The sequence below is a fragment of the Aedes albopictus genome, chromosome 2 (assembly GCF_035046485.1).
Source record: "Aedes albopictus strain Foshan chromosome 2, AalbF5, whole genome shotgun sequence".
Classification (NCBI taxonomy): Eukaryota; Metazoa; Arthropoda; class Insecta; order Diptera; family Culicidae; genus Aedes; species Aedes albopictus.
In genome coordinates, this window is record NC_085137.1 from 166,888,045 (window position 1) to 166,911,923 (window position 23,879).

At 37.1% G+C, this 23,879-nt stretch overlaps 1 long non-coding RNA gene and 1 pseudogene across 1 annotated transcript; one reads left to right on the plus strand and one right to left on the minus strand.

The window, feature by feature from the left end:
- Positions 1-6,854: 6,854 nt before the first annotated feature.
- On the minus strand, positions 6,855-11,219 carry LOC109406713 (replication factor C subunit 5-like; annotated as a pseudogene).
- A 339-nt stretch (positions 11,220-11,558) lies between these two features.
- Positions 11,559-23,778, plus strand: LOC115264773 (uncharacterized). The gene is made up of 3 exons (XR_009996825.1): positions 11,559-11,578; positions 11,749-12,016; positions 23,090-23,778. It is a non-coding gene; the product is annotated as an uncharacterized LOC115264773 (long non-coding RNA).
- The last annotated feature ends 101 nt before the right edge of the window (positions 23,779-23,879 follow it).

Sequence of the window (23,879 nt, forward strand, 5' to 3'; positions counted from 1 at the left end):
ATTCCTGAGAATCCCTAAAGATTCTCAGAAATTCCCAGTTATCAGAAATATATTCTAAAAATTGCAGAAAATATTCTTAATCATTTTTAGAAATCAGAAGAATAACGGAATATATTTAAATAATTCCTTAGAATCCCTAAAGATTCTCAGAAATTCCCAGTTATCTGAGATGTATTCTAGAAATTGCAGAAAATATTCTAGATTAGTTTTAGAAATCATAAGAATAACGGAATATATTTTAATAATTCCTGAGAATCAATAAAGATTCTCAGATATTCCCAGTTATTTGAGATGTATTCAAGAAATTGCAGAAAATATTCTCGATTATTTTTAGAAATCAGAAGAAAAACGGAATATATATTAAATAATTCCTGAGAATCCCTAAAGATTCTCAGAAATTCCCAGTTATTTGAGATGTATTCTAAAAATTGCAGAAAATATTCTAGATTAGTTTTAGAAATCATAAGAATAACGGAATATATTTAAATAATTCCTGAGAATCAATAAAGATTCTCAGAAATTCCCAGTTATTTCAGATGTATTCAAGAAATTGCAGAAAATATTCTCGATTATTTTTAGAAATCAGAAGAATAACGAAATATATATTAAATAATTCCTGAGAATCCCTAAAGATTCTCAGAAATTCCCAGTTATTTGAGTTGTATTCTAGAAATTGCAGAAAATATTCTCAATCATTTTCAGAAATCAGTAGCATTACGGAATATATTTAAATAATTCCAGAGAATCCCTAAAGATTATCAGAAATTCCCAGTTATCTGAGATGTATTCTAGAAATTGCAGAAAATATTCTCAATCATTTTCAGAAATCAGTAGAATTACGGAATAAATTTAAATTATTCCTGAGAATTCCTAAAGATTCTCAGAAATTGCAAGTTATCTGAGATGTATTCTAGAAATTACAGAAAATATTCTCAATCATTTCTTGAAATCAGTAACATCACGAAATTTATTTAAATAATTCCTGAGAAGCCCTAAAAATTCTCAGAAATTCCCAGTTATCTGAGATGTTTTCTAGAAATTGCAGAAAATATTCTCGATTATTTTTAGAAATCAGAAGAATAACGGAATATATATTAAATAATTCCTGAGAATCCCTAAAGATTCTCAGAAATTCCCAGTTATTTGAGATGTATTCTAGAAATTGCAGAAAATATTCTCAATCATTTTCAGAAATCAGTAGCAACACGGAATATATTTAAATAATTCCTGAGAATCCCTAAAGATTCTCAGAAATTCTCAGTTATCTGAGATGCGTTCTAGAAATTGCAGAAAATATTCTCGATTGTTTTTAGAAATCAGAAGAATAACGGAATATATATTAAATAATTCCTGAGAATCCCTAAAGATTCTCAGAAATTCCCAGTTATTTGAGATGTATTCTAGAAATTGCAGAAAATATTCTCAATCATTTTCAGAAATCAGTAGCATTACGGAATATATTTAAATAATTCCTGAGAATCCCTAAAGATTCTCAGAAATTCTCAGTTATTCGAGATGCGTTCTAGTAACTGCGGAAAATATTCTCAATCATTTCTAGAAATCAGTAGCATTACGAAATATTTTCAAATGATTCCTGAGAATCCCTAAAGATTCTCAGAAATTCCCAGTTATCAGAAATATATTCTAGAAATTGAAGAAAATATTCTTAATCATTTTAAGAAATCAGAAGAATAACAAAATATATTTAAATAATTCCAGAGAATCCCTAAAGATTGTCAGAAATTCCCAGTTATCTGAGATGTATTCTAGAAATTGCAGAAAAAATTCTCAATCATTTTCAGAAATCAGTAGAATTACGGAATATATTTAAATTATTCCTGAGTATTCCTAAAGATTCTCAGAAATTCCCAGTTATCTGAGATGTATTCTAGAAATTGCAGAAAATATTCTAGATTAGTTTTAGAAATCATAAGAATAACGGAATATATTTAAATAATTCCTGAGAATCAATAAAGATTCTCAGAAATTCCCAGTTATTTCAGATGTATTCAAGAAATTGCAGAAAATATTCTCGATTATTTTTAGAAATCAGAAGAATAACGAAATATATATTAAATAATTCCTGAGAATCCCTAAAGATTCTCAGAAATTCCCAGTTATTTGAGTTGTATTTTAGAAATTGCAGAAAATATTCTCAATCATTTTCAGAAATCAGTAGCATTACGGAATATATTTAAATAATTCCTGAGAATCCCTAAAGATTCTCAGAAATTCTCAGTTATTCGAGATGCGTTCTAGTAACTGCGGAAAATATTCTCAATCATTTCTAGAAATCAGTAGCATTACGAAATATTTTTAAATGATTCCTGAGAATCCCTAAAGATTCTCAGAAATTCCCAGTTATCAGAAATATATTCTAGAAATTGCAGAAAATATTCTTAATCATTTTAAGATATCAGAAGAATAACGGAATATATTTAAATAATTCCAGAGAATCCCTAAAGATTATCAGAAATTCCCAGTTATCTGAGATGTATTCTAGAAATTGCAGAAAATATTCTAGATTAGTTTTAGAAATCATAAGAATAACGGAATATATTTAAATAATTCCTGAGAATTCCTAAAGATTCTCATCCCAGTTATCTGAGATGTATTCTAGAAATTGCAGAAAATATTCTAGATTAGTTTTAGAAATCATAAGAATAACGGAATATATTTAAATAATTCCTGAGAATCAATAAAGATTCTCAGATATTCCCAGTAATTTGAGATGTATTCAAGAAATTGCAGAAAATATTCTCGATTATTTTTAGAAATCAGAAGAATAACGGAATATATATTAAATAATTCCTGAGAATCCCTAAAGATTCCCAGAAATTCCCAGTTATTTCAGATGTATTCTAGAAATAGCAGAAAATATTCTCAATCATTTTCAGAAATCAGTAGCATTACAGAATATATTTAAATAATTCCTGAGAATCCCTAAAGATTCTCAGAAATTCTCAGTTATCTGAGATGCGTTCTAGTAATTGCGGAAAATATTCTCAATCATTTCTAGAAATCAGTAGCATTACGAAATATTTTCAAATGATTCCTGAGAATCCCTAAAGATTCTCAGAAATTCCCAGTTATCAGAAATATATTCTAGAAATTGCAGAAAATATTCTTAATCATTTTAAGAAATCAGAAGAATAACGGAATATATTTAAATAATTCCTGAGAATCCCTAAAGATTATCAGAAAATCCCAGTTATCTGATATGTATTCTAGAAATTGCAGAAAATATTCTGAATCATTTTTAGAAATCAGAAGAATAACGGAATATATTTAAATATTGCTGTGTGCATTCAAAATGCAAATATCAAATGCGGGACCACCAAATGCAGTAAGATTTTCTAACAAGTAACCCGATGTCAGTGGGAGCTTTCGAATCCTAGGTTGGCGGTGATATTGGCTATGGTTGCTACGTTGCCTTTGGTAACATGTGTTACCGCGTTTGAAGCGCATTTGGGCACCGTTTGCATCTTGAACGCACACAGCAATAATTCCTTAGAATCCCTAAAGATTCTCAGAAATTCCCAGTTATCTGAGATGTATTCTAGAAATTGCAGAAAATATTCTCAATCATTTTCAGAAATCAGTAGAATTACGGAATATATTTAAATTATTCATGAGAATTCCTAAAGATTCTCAGAAATTCCCAGTTATCTGAGATGTATTCTAGAAATTGCAGAAAATATTCTAGATTAGTTTTAGAAATCATAAGAATAACGGAATATATTTAAATAATTCCTGAGAATCAATAAAGATTCTCAGAAATTCCCAGTTATTTGAGATGTATTCAAGAAATTGCAGAAAATATTCTCGATTATTTTTAGAAATCAGAAGAATAACGGGATATATATTAAATAATTCCTGAGAATGCCTAAAGATTCTCAGAAATTCCCAGTTATTTGAGATGTATTCTAGAAATTGCAGAAAATATTCTCAATCATTTTCAGAAATCAGTAGCATTACGGAATATATTTAAATAATTCCTGAGAATCCCTAAAGATTCGCAGAAATTCTCAGTTATCTGAGATGCGTTCTAGTAATTGCGGAAAATATTCTCAATCATTTCTAGAAATCAGTAGCATTACGAAATATTTTCAAATGATTCCTGAGAATCCCTAAAGATTCTCAGAAATTCCCAGTTATCAGAAATATGTTCTAGAAATTGCAGAAAATAATCATTAATCATTTTAAGAAATCAGAAGAATAACGGAATATATTTAAATAATTCCTGAGAATCCCTAAAGATTATCAGAAATTCCCAGTTATCTGAGATGTATTCTAGAAATTGCAGAAAATATTCTGAATTATTTTCAGAAATCAGTAGCATTACTGAATATATTTAAATAATTCCTGAGAATCCCTAAAGATTCTCAGAAATTCACAGTTATCTGAGATGTATTCTAGAAATTGCAGAAAACATTCTCGATTATTTTTAGAAATCAGTAGCATTGCGGAATATTTTCAAATAATTTCTGAGGATCCCCAAAGATTCTCAGAAATTCCCAGTTATCTGAGATGTGTTCTTGGAACTGCAGAAAATATTCTAAATATTTTTAGAAATCAATAGCATTACGGAATATATTTAGATAATTCCATGAAATCCCTAAAGATTCTCAGAAATTCCTAGTTATCTGAGATGTATTCTTGAACTGCAAATAATATTCTCAATATTTTTAGAAATCAGCATTACGGAATATATTTAAATAATTCCTGAGAATTCCTGAAGATTCTCGGAAATTCCCAGTTATCTGAGATGTATTCTAGAAATTGCAGAAAATATTCTCAATCATTTTCAGAAACCAGTGGCATTACGAAATAAATTTAAATAATTCCTAAAAATCCCTAAAGATTCTCAGAAATTTCTAGTTATCTGAGATGTATTCTAGAAATTGCAGAAAATTTTAGACATCAGAAAAATAACGGAATATATTTAAATAAATCCTGAGAACCTCTAACGATTCTCAGAAATTCCCTGGGATATATTCTGCAAAGTATAGAAAATATTCTCATTCTTTCATAAAAGACAATAGATTCACGGAAAAATATTTGAATAATTCCTGAAAAGCCCTAAAGATTCTCAAAAATTCCCAGTCACCTGGGATTTATTCTGCGAAGTACAGAAAATATTCTAAATCTTTTATAAAAGGTAATGGCTTCACGGAAAAATATTTGCATAATTCCTGAAAAGCCCTAAAGATTCTCAGACATTCCCAGTCATCTGGGATAAATTCTGCGAAGTATGGAAAATATTCTCAATCATTTATAGAAGTGTAAAGCTTCACGGAAAATTATTTGAATAATTCCTGAAAATCCCTAAAGACTCTCAGAAATTCTCAGTTATCTGAGATGTGTTCTAGAAACTGCAGAAAATATTCTCAATCATTTTTAGAAATCAGTAGCATTACGGAATATATATTAAATAATTCCTGAGAATCCCTAAAGATTCTCAGAAATTCCCAGGTATCTGGGATTTATTCTGTTAACTATAGAAAATATTCTCATTCGTTGAAGAGAATAGCTTCATGGAAAAAATATTTAAATAATTCCTGAAAATCCCTAAAGAAATTCAGAAATTCCCAACCATCTGAGATTTATTCTAACTTAGAATTTCTAAGGAATATAGAAAATATTCTCAGCCATTCATAGAAAGGGAATAGCTTTACGAGCTCGCTGCAATTTACGGCGAACCCAACATCCATAAGGTGGCCAAAGTCGGAAGGATACGGTGGGCAGGGCATGTTGCAAGAACGCCGGATAAACATCCATGCTAAGTGGGACGGGTTTGATTCCGGGTCGATCCAGGAACTTTTGATAAAGGAAATTTAATTGACTTCCTTGGGCTGCCGCACCATAGGGGTAGGCGGGGCAATATGGACACCCTAAGGTTTTTACCAACTTTACCTGGCAAGATGTCAAAAAGTTTAGTTTTTTTATACATGTATCCTTTTCAAGTCTATTCAGCATCTATTGCATAAGAATGCTCACGAAGAAAAATGATTTATCCACTTCAAAAAATGTTTTGAAAAATGTTAGTTTTTCATGACCGTCTTCAAGCATATGGGGCAGAATGGACACCCCCATGGGGCAATATGGACACCATGGGACTTTTACGAATTTCGTACATTATTTACACCTATAAAGTCATTTCATTACAAAACAACTATTATGGATGAACAATAAGCCGAAGTAGTTCATTTTTGTTCAGTTAATTTAAATTCAGGCTGTTTTGGATAAAGCTTCGTTTTTGTCGGCATGTACAGCTGTGCCTAGAACAACTATTTTCCACTGCTGTCGTTTTTTGACCAATTTGTTTCACTCTATGTCTACTATAGTGAACATTTAACCGAAAATGTACTGAAATCGAAGAATTTGGTTGGTTTGTGATTTAGGTTATATTTTTCCCTTGCCGCTTCTTTCAAAAAAGTGAGTGTCCATTTTGCCCCGGCAGCAGAAGATATTCCCAAACTTGATTTTTGATATAATATAGAAGAAAATACAAACATGTTAAGCATGTAAATACAGCAAAACTACTTGCATGTGTTCTAGAAATATCAGGTTTTAATCGAGCTGCAATAAATTAGTCACTAAATCTTATTTTAGATGGTGTGAAAATTATAATTTCCATGCACAAAAAACAGAGGACGCAACTTTTTCGTGTAAAATCAAGTATAATTTTAATTTCGAATGTTTCTTTCCTGAAACTACATTTTAGATAAATGGACTATATTCTCCATTCATTAAAAGTTCAAAAAAGTTCGCATATTTCAAAATATTAAGGGTGTCCATTCTGCCCCGGGTGTCCATAATGCCCCGCCTACCCCTACATTTTTTTATAGAATGAGAAAATCAGTTGATCAGATACCCAACGGGTGGGTCCTCGGGTGATGTGGGGATCGACCCACTAAAAACTCATTCTCTCTCTTCCTTACCTCCGCGGTACGTCCGTTAGGGATGACTTCGAGAAAGGGGATGCGGGTCCTGGCTAGTACTTAGACTACCCGTTGAACTCATGCTCCTGGATGGGGAAGGGGGCCAACTTAAGTAGCTGTTGGTCGATTCGCCATTTTCTCTATAGTTCAAGTACGATTCGAGAAACCGTGGAAGTAACGGAGTCCCACTTGTCCACCCCCGTACACATCCTTTCAACACGATACATATAGACATGCAAAATAGTCATTAGCAGAGGAAGCTTTTTGTTAATAACTATGGAAGTGCACAAGGAACGCTAAATAGTAGCCTTTGTCCCAATTGTGATGTTACGCCAAGAAGCAGAAGTGGACGGGTTCTATTTCCGCTTAATCGAGTAACTGTTATGAAAAAAAATTTCATTATCTGCTTTGGGCTTCGAGTATTCACTACCATGCGCTATATACGAATGCAACATGGTCTTTGGCATAGAAAGCTTTCAGTAAATAACTATTGGGTGCTCATAGATCATCCAGCAAGTAAGCAGGCTTACTAACCGGGACCGTAACACCAATCAGAAAAAAAATATGTTTACCGCAGTCAATAATTATCACCCGATTACATCTTACATACCCGTAAATACCGGCACCTTCCGCATATCGGCTCCGGCCAGTGTCATCAGCGCCTTCTTCCCATCCTCTGACACTCTTTTCCCTTCGGCTTCGTGCGCGTGCTCCAACCGCGGCAGAATCTGATCCGGCGCCAGGGGCGCAAATCGGAACCGAGTGCACCTCGACTGCAGCGCCGGAATGATCTTGCTCGGGTGTTACAGATAATACATAACTGCACATCTTCCGTGTATTTCTCGGTGATTTGCCTCAGAGCCTTCTGCGCATCGTTGGTGATGGCATCCGCTTCGTTCGGATAATCAGCTTGTACCCACCGCTGAAAATCGTACTCGTCGTGGCAAAGTTCAGGATCTGATTGCGGACTATGTTGATAACACGGTCATCCGATGCGTTCAGCTCCGGCACCATCTGGTTGAAGGATCGCGGTTTGTACAGCTGCTGGGCTCACGCCAGATTCGGACTGGTTTTACCCGTTCCGGGCTAGCCGTAGAACAGCAGATGTGGAAACCGCTCCTGCTGGATAACTTGTTGACTGTTGGAGCAAACAAAAAAAAACAAAATAAGGGATCGATGTGACTATTTGAGGACAAAGCACTTACTTTTGGAGATGATTATTGACCACAGCTACCACCGAAAATAAACTATTAAGCTATCAAACTGATTTTATTATTAACAAATCTAAAAAAATCGTACTGCGACGAACAACAAACACATTTTTTTTTCTTTTTTTCATGACGGTTGGTTGCAAATTCGATGAGAGTATAAACAGGCGAAACCAAACGTCAAAAATATAGCCCGGTTGGAAACCATGAAAAAAAAGTGCGTGTCTAAGCTAGATTAACCATGGAGGTGTCTAAGCTAAGTAGACACGAATAAGACAGGTAGATATGGCGCAGAGCGGGATTTCATAAATAACGGCCGTTTTAGTTCTTTTTAGGGATCCAATCCTGGGACGAAATCTAGAAAATTTCACGGAGACCATGGACAAATCTTTGGAGTGTTTTTTATGGAGTTTCTGGCAGAATAATTTTCGTAAAAAATCTATAGCTGAAAAGATTATTTAGAACAATGTTTCCCAAACTTTTAGGAGGTGTGGCCCCGTTAGAGCCTCAAAAAAATATTTTCGCCCCCCTAGGTGAGATTTTATTTTTCTATATTATTGTCGCACCACCAAATCGAAGTCGTCGCTAGAAGCACATGCGAAGTAAATTTGAATCTATTTTTTTGTTGCGCATTATTAAGCTAATTAAGAGCAACAATATGCACTAATCCAAATTGAGTTGCGACATTTCCAAGTAGGTTAAAAATCAATTTTCGCACGTTCGGTCACTTCGTATTTCGACCAAAAGCATAATAGTAGAAGACTAAAACTGTGCTTAGCTAAAGCCTTTGAAAGCAATACTGTGGTAAAGCTAGTAATGCCATTTGGTGTATCTAAATATGTGTTACTCTCATTTTCTTTAAATTGCTTTGAAAATGCGATGATTTTCCGCATTTGAAACAAAATGCTGAAATTCAATCATGCTTTCATAAATATGAAAATCCTGTTTGTGCCTATTTCTCAAACCGTTGTTGTTTGAGCATTGATTAATCGAAATAGAACGGACTGTGAACACCTATGAACACTCGATATTCCCAACCAGATGTTTTATCACTGTTCGTAAAGGGAGTTTTTCAACATCCGAGAGTCAATGTTTGATCATAATTAATCAGAATTTGAAAACAATCACAAAAATATGTTTTGTAAATGTAATTTTAAATGTAATTACTTTTCTCCAAATCCACATTCAAATCAACGAGCTTCGTATTATGTTTCCAGTTCAAAACCGAATTAGCGACATTTTTTCTTTGACTTCCGCTGCTTTTGCCATGCGTTAAACACTATGTCGGAAGTGGGGCGCTGTATTGTACACCTGGTGCTCTATACAGCGCCCCACTTCCGACATTGTGTTTAACGCAAGGCAAAAGCAGCGGAAGTCAAAGAAAAAATGTCGTTAATTCGGTTTTGAACTGGAAACATAATATAAATTTGAATGCTTCCTGTGTTTTCAATAAATTTTCAAATATTAAATATATACATATATATCTAGATTGAGTTTAAATAAGGGCGAAAGTATCATGAGAGAGTTCTCTTCATCGACTCTCTTTTCTTCAAATTAAAGTGACAAGATGCAAGTATTGTTGAACTGGTCATAAATCGCTAGGTTGCGATGCAATCTAGCGTCTAAGTGTTAAAAAGGTTCGATTGAATTTGCATCTTGTCACTTTAATTTGCAGAAGAGAGAGTCGATGAAGAGAACTCTCTCATGTTACTTTCGACCTTATTTAAACTCAATCTAGATATGTATATACACTGAAAAAAGGAACATGGTAATCTGCACCATTCCATAGGGTCAAAATAAAACATCTTTACTACTTGATTTTGGTAGACCATGTATTGTTATTGAAACAACCATCACCATAGCCAAATTTACTATGCTTTGACAGAAATGACGCATATAGTAAAAATTACCATTTAATGGTAAGAATGAGAAATATTTTGTTTCAAAATCAATATTTACAATGCGGTTCGCCTCTACCATTGTGTAGTAGACATAAGCGCCAACTTAGGGGGGGCAAGCATAGGTTTGCCCCCCCCAATATTTAACGATTTTCAAATTTTCCCATACAAAAAATTAGAAAAAACAGGCTTTGCCCCCCCAATAATTTAACCAAGTTGGCGCCCCTGGTAGTAGAATTTACCATAGAAATATTGCTTTTTTTGCACCGTATTAGACCCCCTGCAGAAATTTTTTGTCACACCACAATATGTTCCCACCAGTTTTAGCATACATTGGTTCGTTTCACTGCTAGAACTTTTAAGTGTCGGTTACACTTTTTGGGTGGTGCATGGAATAATCGGTTTGTTTACTTGCTACTTTCTTTGGTGTTTGACGTGTGAACAAATATTTAAGACGATTGAACATTTGCACGGTAATCTAAAAAGCAAAGCAAGATGCAATACGATAGTTGTAACTATGCAGGCATGGTAATTTTTAACATGTATTCATGCACAGCAAAAATTAATGTAAAACGCATCGATGTAATGTATGCCGATGTACTCAAATCAGGCCGAACATGTCTAAAGGTCCAATCTGCAGAAGAGAGGCTCTCTTTGGTTCCCCTCTCTATCGTTAATATCTCAGCTGTTTATTTGTATCATCATTGTCTCCTTGCATTGAACGATGGTCAAAACAATCGTCTTTTGATCTGTACTGCAAAAATAGTTGAAAAGTGTACCATCACTTTGCAATAATTGAAAGAGAAAGTGAACAAAGAGAGCCTCTCAAATGCAGATAGGACCTATTGAAATGTTCGGCCTGAAATGCCTATGTAACCGTGATTTTCAGATGCAAAATCACACCGTCTCCATGCTAAATCACGTCTCCCTTGAAATTACACCGAAAATATATAAAAATTTACGATTACGCCAAACCTGTGTGATATTTACATTAAGAGGATGTGATTATTACACAGGAACAGCTGCAACCAAGCGGTTACATTATTGGATGGGCAAAATTACACAAACTCGATGTCATATCGCATTTTTCCACGATGCGATAATAAGTTTCGCAACACTGCCCGACTTTGTTGTGATCGATCGAGCAACCGCACCTGCCGGCCGGCCATGTTTGATTTTATGCAGAGTTTTGCTCAAGCTACTGCGGTTTACCTCGGTTTACCCGTATTTTTCCGGTTTTCCAGTTTTTGGTAAGTTTAATTATCTTTATAAAACGTGTATAATAAACTAACAGTTCATTTATCATGTTTCCAGGACCATATAATGCATTTGAGGACAGCCGTTGAAGGTGGAGCCGGCACTTTGTTCCCGGCGAATTTTCGGGCACGACGAAACAAACTGTTTTCCGGCACGGTTTTATCGCCTTGAAAAGCCCTACCGCCGATACATCTGCGCTGCACCGAAACTGCTGGAGTTTAGCCATCTCCCACACGCAATGTGATGAACCCGATGAACCAGATTAAGTAAGGTGAGTTACAACAATTATTGATTTCTTTCACACCAATCCAATTGGTTGATCCCGCTGTTTCCTGTTTTCATATCTATGCGAGCAATATAATAGTCCTTTTATTGATATTATATACATGATATAAGTGCACTTCCAGTAAAAAATACATTTTTGTTTGCAACGTAAAACAGGCGTAGATGCGGCAGGAATTTGTCCGATCCCACGATCCTTGAGAAGTACCGAAGGAGCGATCACAACAAGAACTTCGAGTTCCCCGAATCGGCACGTCTTCCGCAGATGGACCACCCTGACGATCGAGGTCTGGGTAGAGTTTGTTTGACCGTTCCAGTCTGCAGGACCCCAGCAGCATCATTCACAAAAGCCAAGCCTCGAACTGCGGTTTTAATTGGTATCGACAAATCGCATCGGCTATGTTGCATCAAATTATATGTCTATTAGGTAAGTTGACATTTTTTGATTGAATCCTATTTTCTTTATGTAGGTTTACACATAAGTTAACTGTGCATTTTTTCCATTAGATCATCAAGACAAGCTTTTTTCTTAGAATGCAAAATAGCAGTGAAAGTAAAAGTTATTATTAACTTTATTGTTTTTCAGCCAGAATCGAAAATCGTTTCTCCGGGCGCTCCGGGCATCGCTTGCTTCCCTTCGATTTGATAATATTCTGAACGTGAATATTTGAACTTGAACATCTGTTTGTACAGCCCGGATATGTACACCTTTTTATTTGCAGGTACGTCAAAATTTATATAGGGGGAAATACGGTGTCGACCAGGCTGTCGACAGGCTTTTAACCTTTCATTGCCAATGTGGGTAATTGAAGTCATTGAGGGTATTTTTTTGTGCAAAGACGCATAATAAAACTCGGTTAAGGCCTGAGTGTCCTCTATTTGACGTAGGAGTCGTCTTCATTCTACTCGGTCCTTGGCTCTGCGTCTCCAGTTCCGCACTTTGCGAAGGGTCCGCAATCGTCACCCATTTTGATCGATCCACCTCGCTCCATACATCGCATTAAGACGCTTCCAGTGGATTATCATGCTAAACTAGACCTTAATAATATAACATTTTCCTTGACGAAGATAGGTTAATAAACCTGGAGCCGCCATTTCCTCTATTGCAATAAAATCACTTTTTTTCTTATTGGCGTAACGTCCCTACTGGGACAAAGCTCTCCTCTGCCAATGACCATTTTCAAGAGTTTGCATGAAAATGTATGAAATTTTGCAGGAATGTTACGTTTTTAGATAAAAATATGAGTGGAATATTTTTCTTTTATTTTGGAATACTGGGCATTTCGGAGAATGTTCGACAGTTCAGCTAATTATGTTCCAAACAATGTAACGAAATATGAAGCAAAACAATCGCTGAAAGTATCGGAAATTATCGGAAATTCAGCATCAGCTGTAGTTTAACGCCCATTCATTACTGGTACTGAGCCTAAATACGGACGGAAATAACGACCTAGATCGACCGGGGTGAGAGGCAAGCATGCTCACCACTACACCAGCGACTCCACTATTCATATTGATTGGCTTATCAAAAAGACGATTGCTGTGAAAGATTGAGGAATTCTGAGAATGTTTGACAATATTCGAAACTCCAAAAGAGTTTTTGAGTTAATTGGGTAGTTTTCCCGTAGAGCGTGTATGATCAACAAAAATGATGGAAGGCGTTTTATGAATAAAGTTTTTTGATTTGTTTATTAAATATATATTCATTTGATATTTTTTGGGTATAAATAAAACTACGATTAATTATTGAATATATTTAGTAATTATGATCTATATACATGACTTTATTTGAAGTTTATGATTATAAATCATTAATACATATCTTTAATTAAATTAGTCCATGCCTTGAGGCGGATAAAAAAATCGTTTTTTGTTGTTGCATAGGTATATTGAAAGCATGCTATTTCGATAATTTCATAAGAACTGGAGCGCCATAATAAAAGTTACAGCATATTGTAGCTTCATATTAACAAGGCTTAGCGTAAAACTTTGAACACGATTATATCTAAATTGAGTTTTTTTAAGTATCGTTACCATGATCACAATATCTTAAAAACTAATTGATCGATCTACAAACTTATTTCGTATTCCAAATCTCAATGTACTGGTTCACTTTAAAAAAATAATTAATAAATAGTTGGAAGGAAAATGTTTAAGGTTTCAACACCTAAAAATTAACATTTTTGTTCAACATGTGACATGTAATCATCTAATATTTGTTTCTGTTGTAGGTTGCAGTTGGAACAAGAACCGTCTGGTTCGGTTAACTAATGAACAAAGACTGAAGAAATTTTGTTGGGCTAAAAGTACAAGATTGCTTTGATTTTTTATAAATTAACTCTAGGTTGCTTCGTTGAACATGATTTGAATCAATTCAAAACAGTTTCACGATGATTTTTTTGAGGATTTCTCTTTTGAGAAATTTCTTCAAAGATTTCATTCAAACATCCAGAAGAAATTCCTTTGAAGATTTCTCTAGAAGGAATCCCTTCGAAGAATTTTCCATGAGAAATTTTTTTAGGTTTGTTTTCGGAGGTGTCTCTATTCCTTCGAGTTGTTTTTCCATAAGAAATTTATTCAGATACTTTTCTAGGGGAAATTTTTGTAAGATAAATCTTTCCGGAGAATTTCTCAAGAGGTAGGGTCTGGGACCATTTGGGCAGGAGGACCTATTTTGGGCACTTGTTGCTATAAATCAGTCAATTTCAATCCAATTCACTTGAACTTTTGATCATAGCTAGATAGGTACTGACGTATCTGACCGTGTTCCAAAAATCAAGTCAATCGGTTAAAAATTTACTGAGTTATAGCAGCAAGTGCCCAAAATAGGTCCTCCTGCCCAAATGGTCCCAGACCCTATTCCATTAAAGATTTCTCCAAGCAAGATGTATTCTTCGGAGGTCAATGAAAGAGAAATCCCTTGGGTCATTTTATAAGAGAACTTTTGTCGAGAATTGATTCTTAGATTCCTCCAAAGGTTTGACAAAAGATATTTCTCCGGGAATTATTTAGGTGTTTTTTTTTTGACATGAATAAAATTTCTTTTGGAGATTCTTCTAAGAGAAATTCCTTCACAGATTGACAAAAAAAAATAATGTGGAAATTTTTAAAAGAATTTTTTTCCAAGATATTCTTTTGATGAATTCTTAAACATTCAGAAATGTTTCTATGAGAAAATCTCTCGAATGTTCCATCATACAGAACAGAATTTCTTTTGAAGATGCGTGCGAGAAAATTCCTTAATGCATGGGATTCCCTAGAAATTCCTCCTGAGAAATTTTTAGATGAAATTCTTTTGGAGATAATTCCAAAACAAAATTGCCTTGAAGTCAAATTTCCTTTTTTATTGAACGAAATTTTGCAAATTATATCCATTAAATTTTCTCCGGGGTCACACGATTTATTTTTTGACATTCTGTATGACTTTTTTCGACCTTTCTTCGAGGGATTTCCAACAGTGATTCAGAGGATTGTTTAAGAAAAATTCCTTCAGAGATTTTTTTTTGCTTTACTTTGAATGTTTGTAATAAAAGGATTTCTCAAAAAATGATTCCAAAAGAAATTTAATGAAGAATTCCTTAAAAAACTTTTTTATTATGTTTCAAAGGAAAATTGTGTCAAGTACTATCCTACGACGATTTTCTCAAGAAAAAAACATATTTAAAGATTATTCTAAAATGAGTTCCTGTGGAGATTTTTCCAAGAGATTACGTTGGAGGAATCCTGTAGAAGGATTTCGCTTGGTGATAAAACTTGAACTTTGACGAAACAAGGGAATTTTGCATAAAAAAATGCGTATGAAAATTAGCCTTGAGAGATTTCTTTTGGTAATTTTCAAAAAGAATTCCATCGGAAATTCTACACAAGGTTCTTTGGATGTTTCTCTGCGGAAAAAAATTAAAACTCTTCTAGAATAAATTCCATTAAAGATTCTTCTAGAAAGAATTCCTTTGATTATTTAACCAACAGAAATTTCAGCCAAAATATTTGCAAGAAAAATTCCTTTGAAGATTTTGCAAGAGAAATGTATTTAGATTTACTTCAAATTTTTCTACACATAGTGTTTTTCCAAGAGAATGGTTTCGTTTAATTCTTTGATCAAATTGTCTAAGCAATTGCTCTAGGAAGAATTTCTTCAGAGATTTTCTCTAGGTGAATTTCTACGAATTATTTTTTGAAGAGGAATGCTCTTGGAAATTTTCCCGAAATTTATTTCCTTGGAAATACCTACCTCTAAAAGATTAGTTTTAAAGTCTCCTCAAATATTTTTTTTTTAAATCTAAGGATGGTTCTGCGAAAGAAATTACTTCACAGATTTCTGAAAAAGATAATTTTTTTTAAGGTTCCTCTTAGAGAAGATCTTGGGCGTAGCCATAGGGGGTATGGGGAGAGCCGCGCCCCACCCCCTTGCCGCAAAAAAATCTTTTGATTCAAGCCAACTCAAGATTATCAGAGTTCCAGAAAAATCTATCATAAAATAAACTTTTCCAATAATTAGGATTTTATCAATCGTCAACTGGTTTACGTTCCATTAATGAAAACAATTACAATTACTTAACAAACTTTTTTTCTCGTAAACTACTAGAATTATTTCTAAGAGCTCTAGTTCAATCGTATAATTGAATTTTATTAAATAACAAGCTTGGTTAAATGGCTAAATATTGTGATTTCTGATTCATGGAATTCCAAAACAACATGCCAAATTTTCCGGATATGGCAGAACCGGTTCCGGTAGGGAAAGAGAAAGACTTTCTAGAACAAAATGCTGCTATAGAGTGTAGTAGCTCAAATTTCACGAATTTTCACTATGTAGTGCACAACACAAACAAACGTCATGCTAAGAGCAAAAAAAAACTGGGATTTCTTAATGACACCTACAGAAAGCAACCACAAATTTCTTGAGGAACTTCTCCAGATATTCTTTTGAAGTTCCATGAGTTCTTCGTGAATTCCTCCATGGACGACATGTGGGGTTCCGATCCGATAGTGATTACTTCAGAAGAATTACAAGAATTCTTCTAGTAATTTTACCAGACATTTTTCCAGGAATTTCTCCTGGGATATCTTTAGAGATTCTCGAGTGATTGTTCCAGTGTTTTTTTCGACAATGTATTTATTGATGTATGAAGCGTCCTGGGATTCTCTGAAGAATGCCGCCAGGAGGAATTCCTACAGGAATTCCTACAGAAATTTCTCCATGGGTTTCTCCAGGAGTTCTTCAAGGGAGTCCCCAGGGAATTCCGCAAGAAATTCCTCTAAAGATTCGTCCAGGAGTTATTCTAGAAATTCCTCCAGGAATTTCTTTATGCATTATTTTCCCATGGATATCTCCAAAAATTCCTCCAGGAATTTCTTTAGAATTGCTCCAGTGATTCTTCAAGAAATTCCTCCCAGGGGGTCACGAGGGACACTCGTAACAGACAACAAATGAGGGAATTTCTATAGTGGGTTGCGAAAAATACGTCTGCTGGCATAAGGCGGTCGCTCACCTGAAAGTTTGGGAACCTATGCTGTAGAGATACCTCTAGGAATTCTTCCAAAAATCCTCCAGGAGTTCTTCTATAGATTCCAGCTGGCATTATTCTGGAGATTCCTAGAGAAAATTCTCTAGGGCAATCTTGGAGCAATCCCTAGAGATTTCTCCAGGAATTCCTCAAGAGATTCCTCCAGGCATTCCTCTAGAGAATCCTCCAGGGATTGATCTTGAGGCTCCTTCAGGAATCCCTCCAGAAGTATGCTACAGTGATTCTTTCAGGAATTCCTCCAGGGATTCATACAGTGATTCCTCTACGAATTCTTCTAGAGATTTCTCCAGAAATTCCTACAGCCATGTCTCCACGAATTCTTCCAAGGATTTCTCTAGGGTTTCTCCAGAGATTCCTTAAGGAATTCTTCTATCTAGGGATTCCTCGAGGAATTCCTCTAGTCTAGAGAATCCTTAAGGAATTCCTACAGCTACTCCAAAAATTACTCCTTGCATTCCTCCAAGATTTCACCCAGAAATTTCTCTAGTGATTCTTCCGAAATTTTCCCCACCAACTCTTCCAGGGATTCCTTACGGAATTGCTAGTGTTTCTTTAAAGAATTCCTCCACGAATTCTACCAAGATTTCCTCTAGGGATTCCTCCAGAAATTTATTCAGGGATTCCTCCAGGAGTTCTTCCAAAGATTTCTCTGGAAATTTCTGCTGGGAGACCTTTAAAATTTCTCCGAAAACTCCTACGGGGATTCCTCCAAGAATATCTCTAGAAATTCAACTAGAAATTGCTTTAATGATTCCTCTTGGAATTCCTCCAGGACTTCATCCAGCAGGTATTCTTCTGAAGATTCCACCAGAATTTCCTCTAGAGATTCCTTCAGGAACTTCTCTAAAGATTCCTCCAGGAATTTCTACAGGCATTCCTCCAGGGGTTCCTCCAGGCATTCTTTTAGAGAATCCTCTAGGGATTCTTCAAGAAATTCATCCAAGGATTCCTCCAGGGATTCCTCTAGAGATTTCTCCAGGAATTCGTACAGGTATGTCTTCAGGAATTCCTCCAGAAATTTCACCAGGTATTCATCTAAGATTTCATCCAGGAATTCTTCCAGGGGCTCTACCAGGAATTCTAGATGTTATTAAGGAACTCCTCCTTCAGGGATTTTTCCAGGAATTCTTGGCAGGTATTTCTTCAGGATTTCATTGAGGAAATTATCCAAAAATTTGTCCAAGGATTCCTGGCGGAATTAACCCAGACGTTTAATCTAGAAATTTCTCCGAGATGTTTTCCAGGGGTTTCTCCAGGATTTATACAGGTATTTCTCCAGAGATTTCTCGGGTTCCCCCTGGGATTTCCCCTAGGATTTTCCAGGGACTCCTCTAGGATTTCCTCCAGGTATTTCTCCAGGCATTCCTCCAAGCATTCTTCCAGAAATTTCTTCAGACATACGTCCAAACATTCCTCAAGGAATTCGCCTAGGAAGTGCTCCAGGAATTAAACGAATTCTTTCAGAGATTCTTCCAGGAATGAAAGAATTCGTTTAATTCTTCGGGGATTTTTACACGATTTTTTTCTAGGGATTCCTCCAGATATTTCTTCTGAAATTCCTTTAGTTATTTCTCCAAAAACTATTCCCCAATGACTTTTGAAGGAATACCCGAAGAGTAATTGGAATAATGCATAAAGAACTCCTGTATAAATCCGAAAAGAAACTCCGGGAGAAATTCTAAAAAGAACTTCTGGAGGAATTCTCATAGGAACTCGTGGATTAATACCTGCAGGAGTTCCTGGAATAATTCCTGAAGTAACGTCTGAAGAAATTCTCGAAAGGAGTTTTCCTAGAATTCCTTGAGGATTTACCGAAGAGCTCTTGGAGCAACTCCTAAAGAAATACCAGAAGGATCTACTGAAGAAATTACTGATAGAACTCCTGGAGGAATTTCCGAAACAATGACTTCTGAAGAAAATGCCAAACGAAATCTAAAAAAAAACAGTTTTCGTGTCACCAAGCATTAAGTCGCATCGTCCTGTGGAGCGTGGGTTCAATTCCCGCCGCAGTTGTCTGGAAAAATTTTCGGCTGTGCCACTGGGCGTTGCATGCTAGTCCGTTGTCTAGTGTCATGCTTCCTTCAAAGTGCGAAAGCTGGAAGCATTAAACGTGTCCGTGTTTTTACAAAAGAAATTGTATAGATCCGATAAGGAAATCCGGTAAAATGCAAAAAGAAATTCCTAAAGGAACTCTGAAGGTATCCAGGAGGAAATCCTGGAGGAGTTCTGGAGGAATCCCGGAGAGAATTCTTGGAGTAAACCTGGAGCAATCCCAGAGGGATTTCCTGGAGCAATCCTGGAGGGTATTTCTTAAGCCATCCCGGAGGGAATTCCTGTAGCGATCCCGGAGGGAATTCCTGGAGCAATGGAGGGGATTCTTTGATCAATTCCGGAAGGGAATTCCTGGAGCAATCCCGGAGGGACTTCCTGGAGCAAACCCGGAGGGAATTTCGGGAGCAATCCCGGAGGGAATTCCTGGAGCAATCATGGAGAGGATTCCTGGATTAATCCCGGAGAAAATTTCTGGAGGAATTTCATGGAGCATTAAGGGAGCGAATTCTTTGAGTAATCGTGGAGCTTGTCGTGGAGCAACGCCGAAGGGGTTTCCTGGAGCAATCCCGCAGGGAATTTCAGGACAAATCCCGGAGGGAATTCCTGGAGCAATCGCAGAGGGAATTCTTGGAGCAATCACGGAGGGATTTCATGGAGCAATACCGGAGAAAATTCTTGGACTAAACCTGTAGCAATTCCGGAGGGATTTCCTGGAGCAATCTCGGAGGGAATTTCTGGAGCAATCCTGGAAAGATTTCATGGAGCAATAACGGAGCGAATTCTTGGAGTAATCGTGGAGCAATGCCGAAGGGGTTTCCTGGAGCAATCCCGCAGGGAATTTCAGGACAAATCCTAGAGGGAATTCCTGGAGCAATCGTGGAAAGATTTCATGTAGCATTAACGGAGTAAATTCTTGGAGTAATTTCGGAGAGAATTTTTGGAGCAATCCCGTAGGAAATTCGTGGAGCAATCCCGGAGGTCATTTCTGGAGCAATCCCAGAGGGAATTCTTGGAGCAATCCCGGAGGGAATTCCTGGAGCAATCCGAGAAGAAATTTCTGAAGCAATCCCGTAGGAAATGAGTGGTGCAATTCCGAAGGAAATTCTTGGAGCAATCCTGGAAGGATTTCATGGAGTGATACCGGAGAGAATTCTTGGAGTAATCCTGAAGCAATTTCAGAGGAATTTCCTGCAGCAATACCGGAGGGAATTTCTGGAGCAATCATGGAGGGATTTCCTGCAGCAATACCGGAGGGAATTTCTGGAGCAATCATGGAGGGATTTCATGGAGCATTAACGGAGCGAAATCTTGGAGTAATCGTGGAGCAATGCCGAAGGGGTTTCCTGGAGCAATCCCGCAGGGAATTTAAGGACCAATCCCGGAGGAAATTCCTGGAGCAATCCGAGAAGAAATTTGTGAAGCAATCCCGTAGGAAATTGATGGGGCAATCCCGGAGGGAATTCTCAGAGATATCATGGAGGCATTTCATGGAGCAATACCGGAGAGAATTTTTGGAGTAAACCTGGAGCAATCCCGGAGGGATTTCCTGGAGCAATCCCGGAGGGAATTTCTGGAGCAATCCCTTAGGGATTTCATGGAGCAATACCGGAGCGAATTCTTGGAGTAATCCTGGAGCAATGCCGGAGGGGGGTTTCCTGGAGCAATTCTGCAGGGAATTTCAGGACCAATCCCGGAGGGAATTTCTGGAACAATCCCGGAGGGAATTTTTGGGGCAATTTCCTGGAGCAATCCCGGTGGGAATTTCTGGAGCAATCCCGGAGGGAATTTCAGGACCAATCCCGGAGGGAATTCCTGGAGCTATCCGAGAAGAAATTTCTGGAGCAATCCCGTAGGAAATTGGTGGAGCAATCCCGGAGGGAATTCTTGGAGCAGTCCTGAAGCAATCTTAGAGGGGTTTCCTGCAGCAATATCGGAGTGAATTTCTGGAGCAATCTTGGATGAAATTCCTGGAGCAATGCCGGAGAGAATTTTTGGTGCAGTCCCGGATGTAATTCCTAGAGCAATCCCGGAGGGCCGGAGGGAATTCCTGGAGCAATCCCGAAGAAATTTCATGGAACAATACAGGATCGAATTCTTGGAGTAATCCTAGAGCAATGCCGAAGGGGTTTCCTGGAGCAATCCCGCAGGGAATTTCAGAACCAATCCCGGAAGGAATTTCTGGAGTAATCCGAGAAGATTTTTTTTATTTCTATTTCTGTGTATTTTAACCTTGATTTTAACTTATGCTAATTCTACACTTAGAAATTTCTGGAGCAATCCCGCAGGAAATTAGTGGAGCAATCCCGGAGGGAATTCTTGGAGCAATCACGGATGGATTTCGTGGAGCAATACCGGAGAGAATTCTTGGAGTAAACCTGGAGCAATCCCGGAGGGATTTCCTGGAGCAATCCCGCAGGGAATTTCAGGACCAGTCCCGGAGAGAATTCCAAAAACAATCCCGGAGGGACTTCATGGAGCAATACCGGAGAGAACTCTTGGAGTAATCCTGGAGCAATCTCAGAGAGATTTCTTGGAGCAGTCCCGGAGGGAATTCCTGGAACAATCCCGGAAGCAATTCTTCGAGCAATCACGGAGGAATTTCATGGAGCAATACCGGAGAGAATTCTTGGAGTAAAGCTGGAGCAATCCCGCAGGGAATTTCAGGACCAGTCACGGAGGGAATTCCTGGAACAATCCCGGAGGGAATTCGTAACAATCCCGGAGGGGATTTTTGGCTCAATCACGAAGGGATTTCATGGAGCAATACCGAAGAGAATTCTTGAAGTAAACCTGGAGCAATCCTAGATGGATTTCCTGAAACAATCCCAGAGGGATTTCCTGCTGCAATGCCGGAGGGAATTTTTGAAGCAATCCCGGAGGGAATTCCTGCATCAGTCATGGAGGGATTTCATGGAGCAATACCGGAGAGAATTCTTGAAGTAATCCTGGAGCAATCTCAGAGAGATTTCCTGGTGCAATCCCGGTAATTTCTGTAGCAATCCCGATAGAAGTTCCTAGAGCAATCATGGAGGGGATCCGTGGATCAATTCCGGATGGAAATTCCTGGAGCAATCCCGTCGGTAATTGGTGGAGCAATCCCGGAGGGATTTCTTGGAGCAATACCGGAGAGAATTCAGGAGTTAACCTGGAGCTATCCCAGAGGGATTTCCTGGAACAAATCCGGAGGGAATTTCTAAAGCAATCCCGGAGGGAATCCTAAATCAATCCCGGAGGGACTTCAAGGAGCAATACCGGGGAGAGTTATTGAAGCAATCTAAGAGAGATTTCCTGGAGCAGTCCCGGAGGGAATTCCTGGAGTAATCCCGCAGGGAATGCCTGCATCAATCATGGAGGGATTTCATGGAGCAATACCGGAGAGAATTCTCAGAGAGATTTCCTGGAGCAATCCCGGAGCGAATTTCTGCAATAACCACGGTAGGAATTCCTGGAGCAATCATGGAGGGGATTCCTGGATCAATTCCGGAAGAAAATTCCTGGAGCGATCCCGGAGGGAATTTCTGGATTCCGGCAATCTCGGATTCGGTATCTGGGAGTCCATATGATTTCCATGATGAACTTCTGTATTAATCCCAGAAAAACCTTCTGAAAGAATCCTGGGGGAATCCCAGAAGAAACAACTAGAGGAATCTAAAAAATATCTGCTTGAGAAATCTCTTAAGGAAAAACATCAATCTCTAGGATAAATCCCAAGATCTTTGAAAAGCAAATTTATCGGACACGGTGATAACAGGACTATCCCAGGATTAAACAGCTCGTCTATAAAGCTCCAAAACGACAAGAAGTTTTGAATATGTACTATGCACTACTAATTCCTAGGAAATTTCTTTCATAATTCTGCCAAGAACTGCCAAGAATGATAATTTTCTATTACTAGTTACTCATACTTTTTTCGTATGTTTCAGGATGACAATGCAGACGTCTTCGTATCAATACGTCTTCGAGTGTGCCGCCGTCAGAATAACCGTTATTTAGCTAAGTAGCTCGAGGATCCGTATATAGCCGATGCGGCGAACACACATTCATTCAGCACGGGTTCGCTTTCCGAACGGTTCCAGATCCATTCGTAATAAAAATATATTTTACCTCCGTGCCTGTGCCATCCACAAATTTTAAAATAGTTTAAAAATAAATTTTAGCTAATTTTGAAGTGCTCATAGATCGTAATTTTAATGTGCAGACTATGCCCCAGTTGATACGTACCGTCTGTAGGAAGAAGAAAAAAGTGAATAAATAAATTCTGCTACAAGCTTAGTCCATCCATTTATCATTATTTTTCTCTTCTATGGCTGGTTAAATTATGTTTTTATCCTTTTTCGTTTTGAATTTTGTGTATCTGTCATGTTTAGCTATACGAAACTGAGCGAAAAAGGATGAAGATGTAATTTAATCTGCCATTGAAGAGCATTTCAAATCGATTCCATTTTACATCACTTCAATTACATCCTATACGGATACGTCGAATTTATTACATCGCTCAAATTACATCGGGTCTGTATATTACATAAATGCCGTCGAGTACATCGGGCTGTGTAATATTAATCTATCGATGTAACGACCTGGTTGCAGCGATTTCGATGTAATATTCAACAACTTTTTTTGCTGTGTGGTGCATTCTATTCAACTGAAAGATGATGGCGATACTAGAACGCATTTTGCTCCTCTCATTGCTACACGCACTGTACAGTAAATACA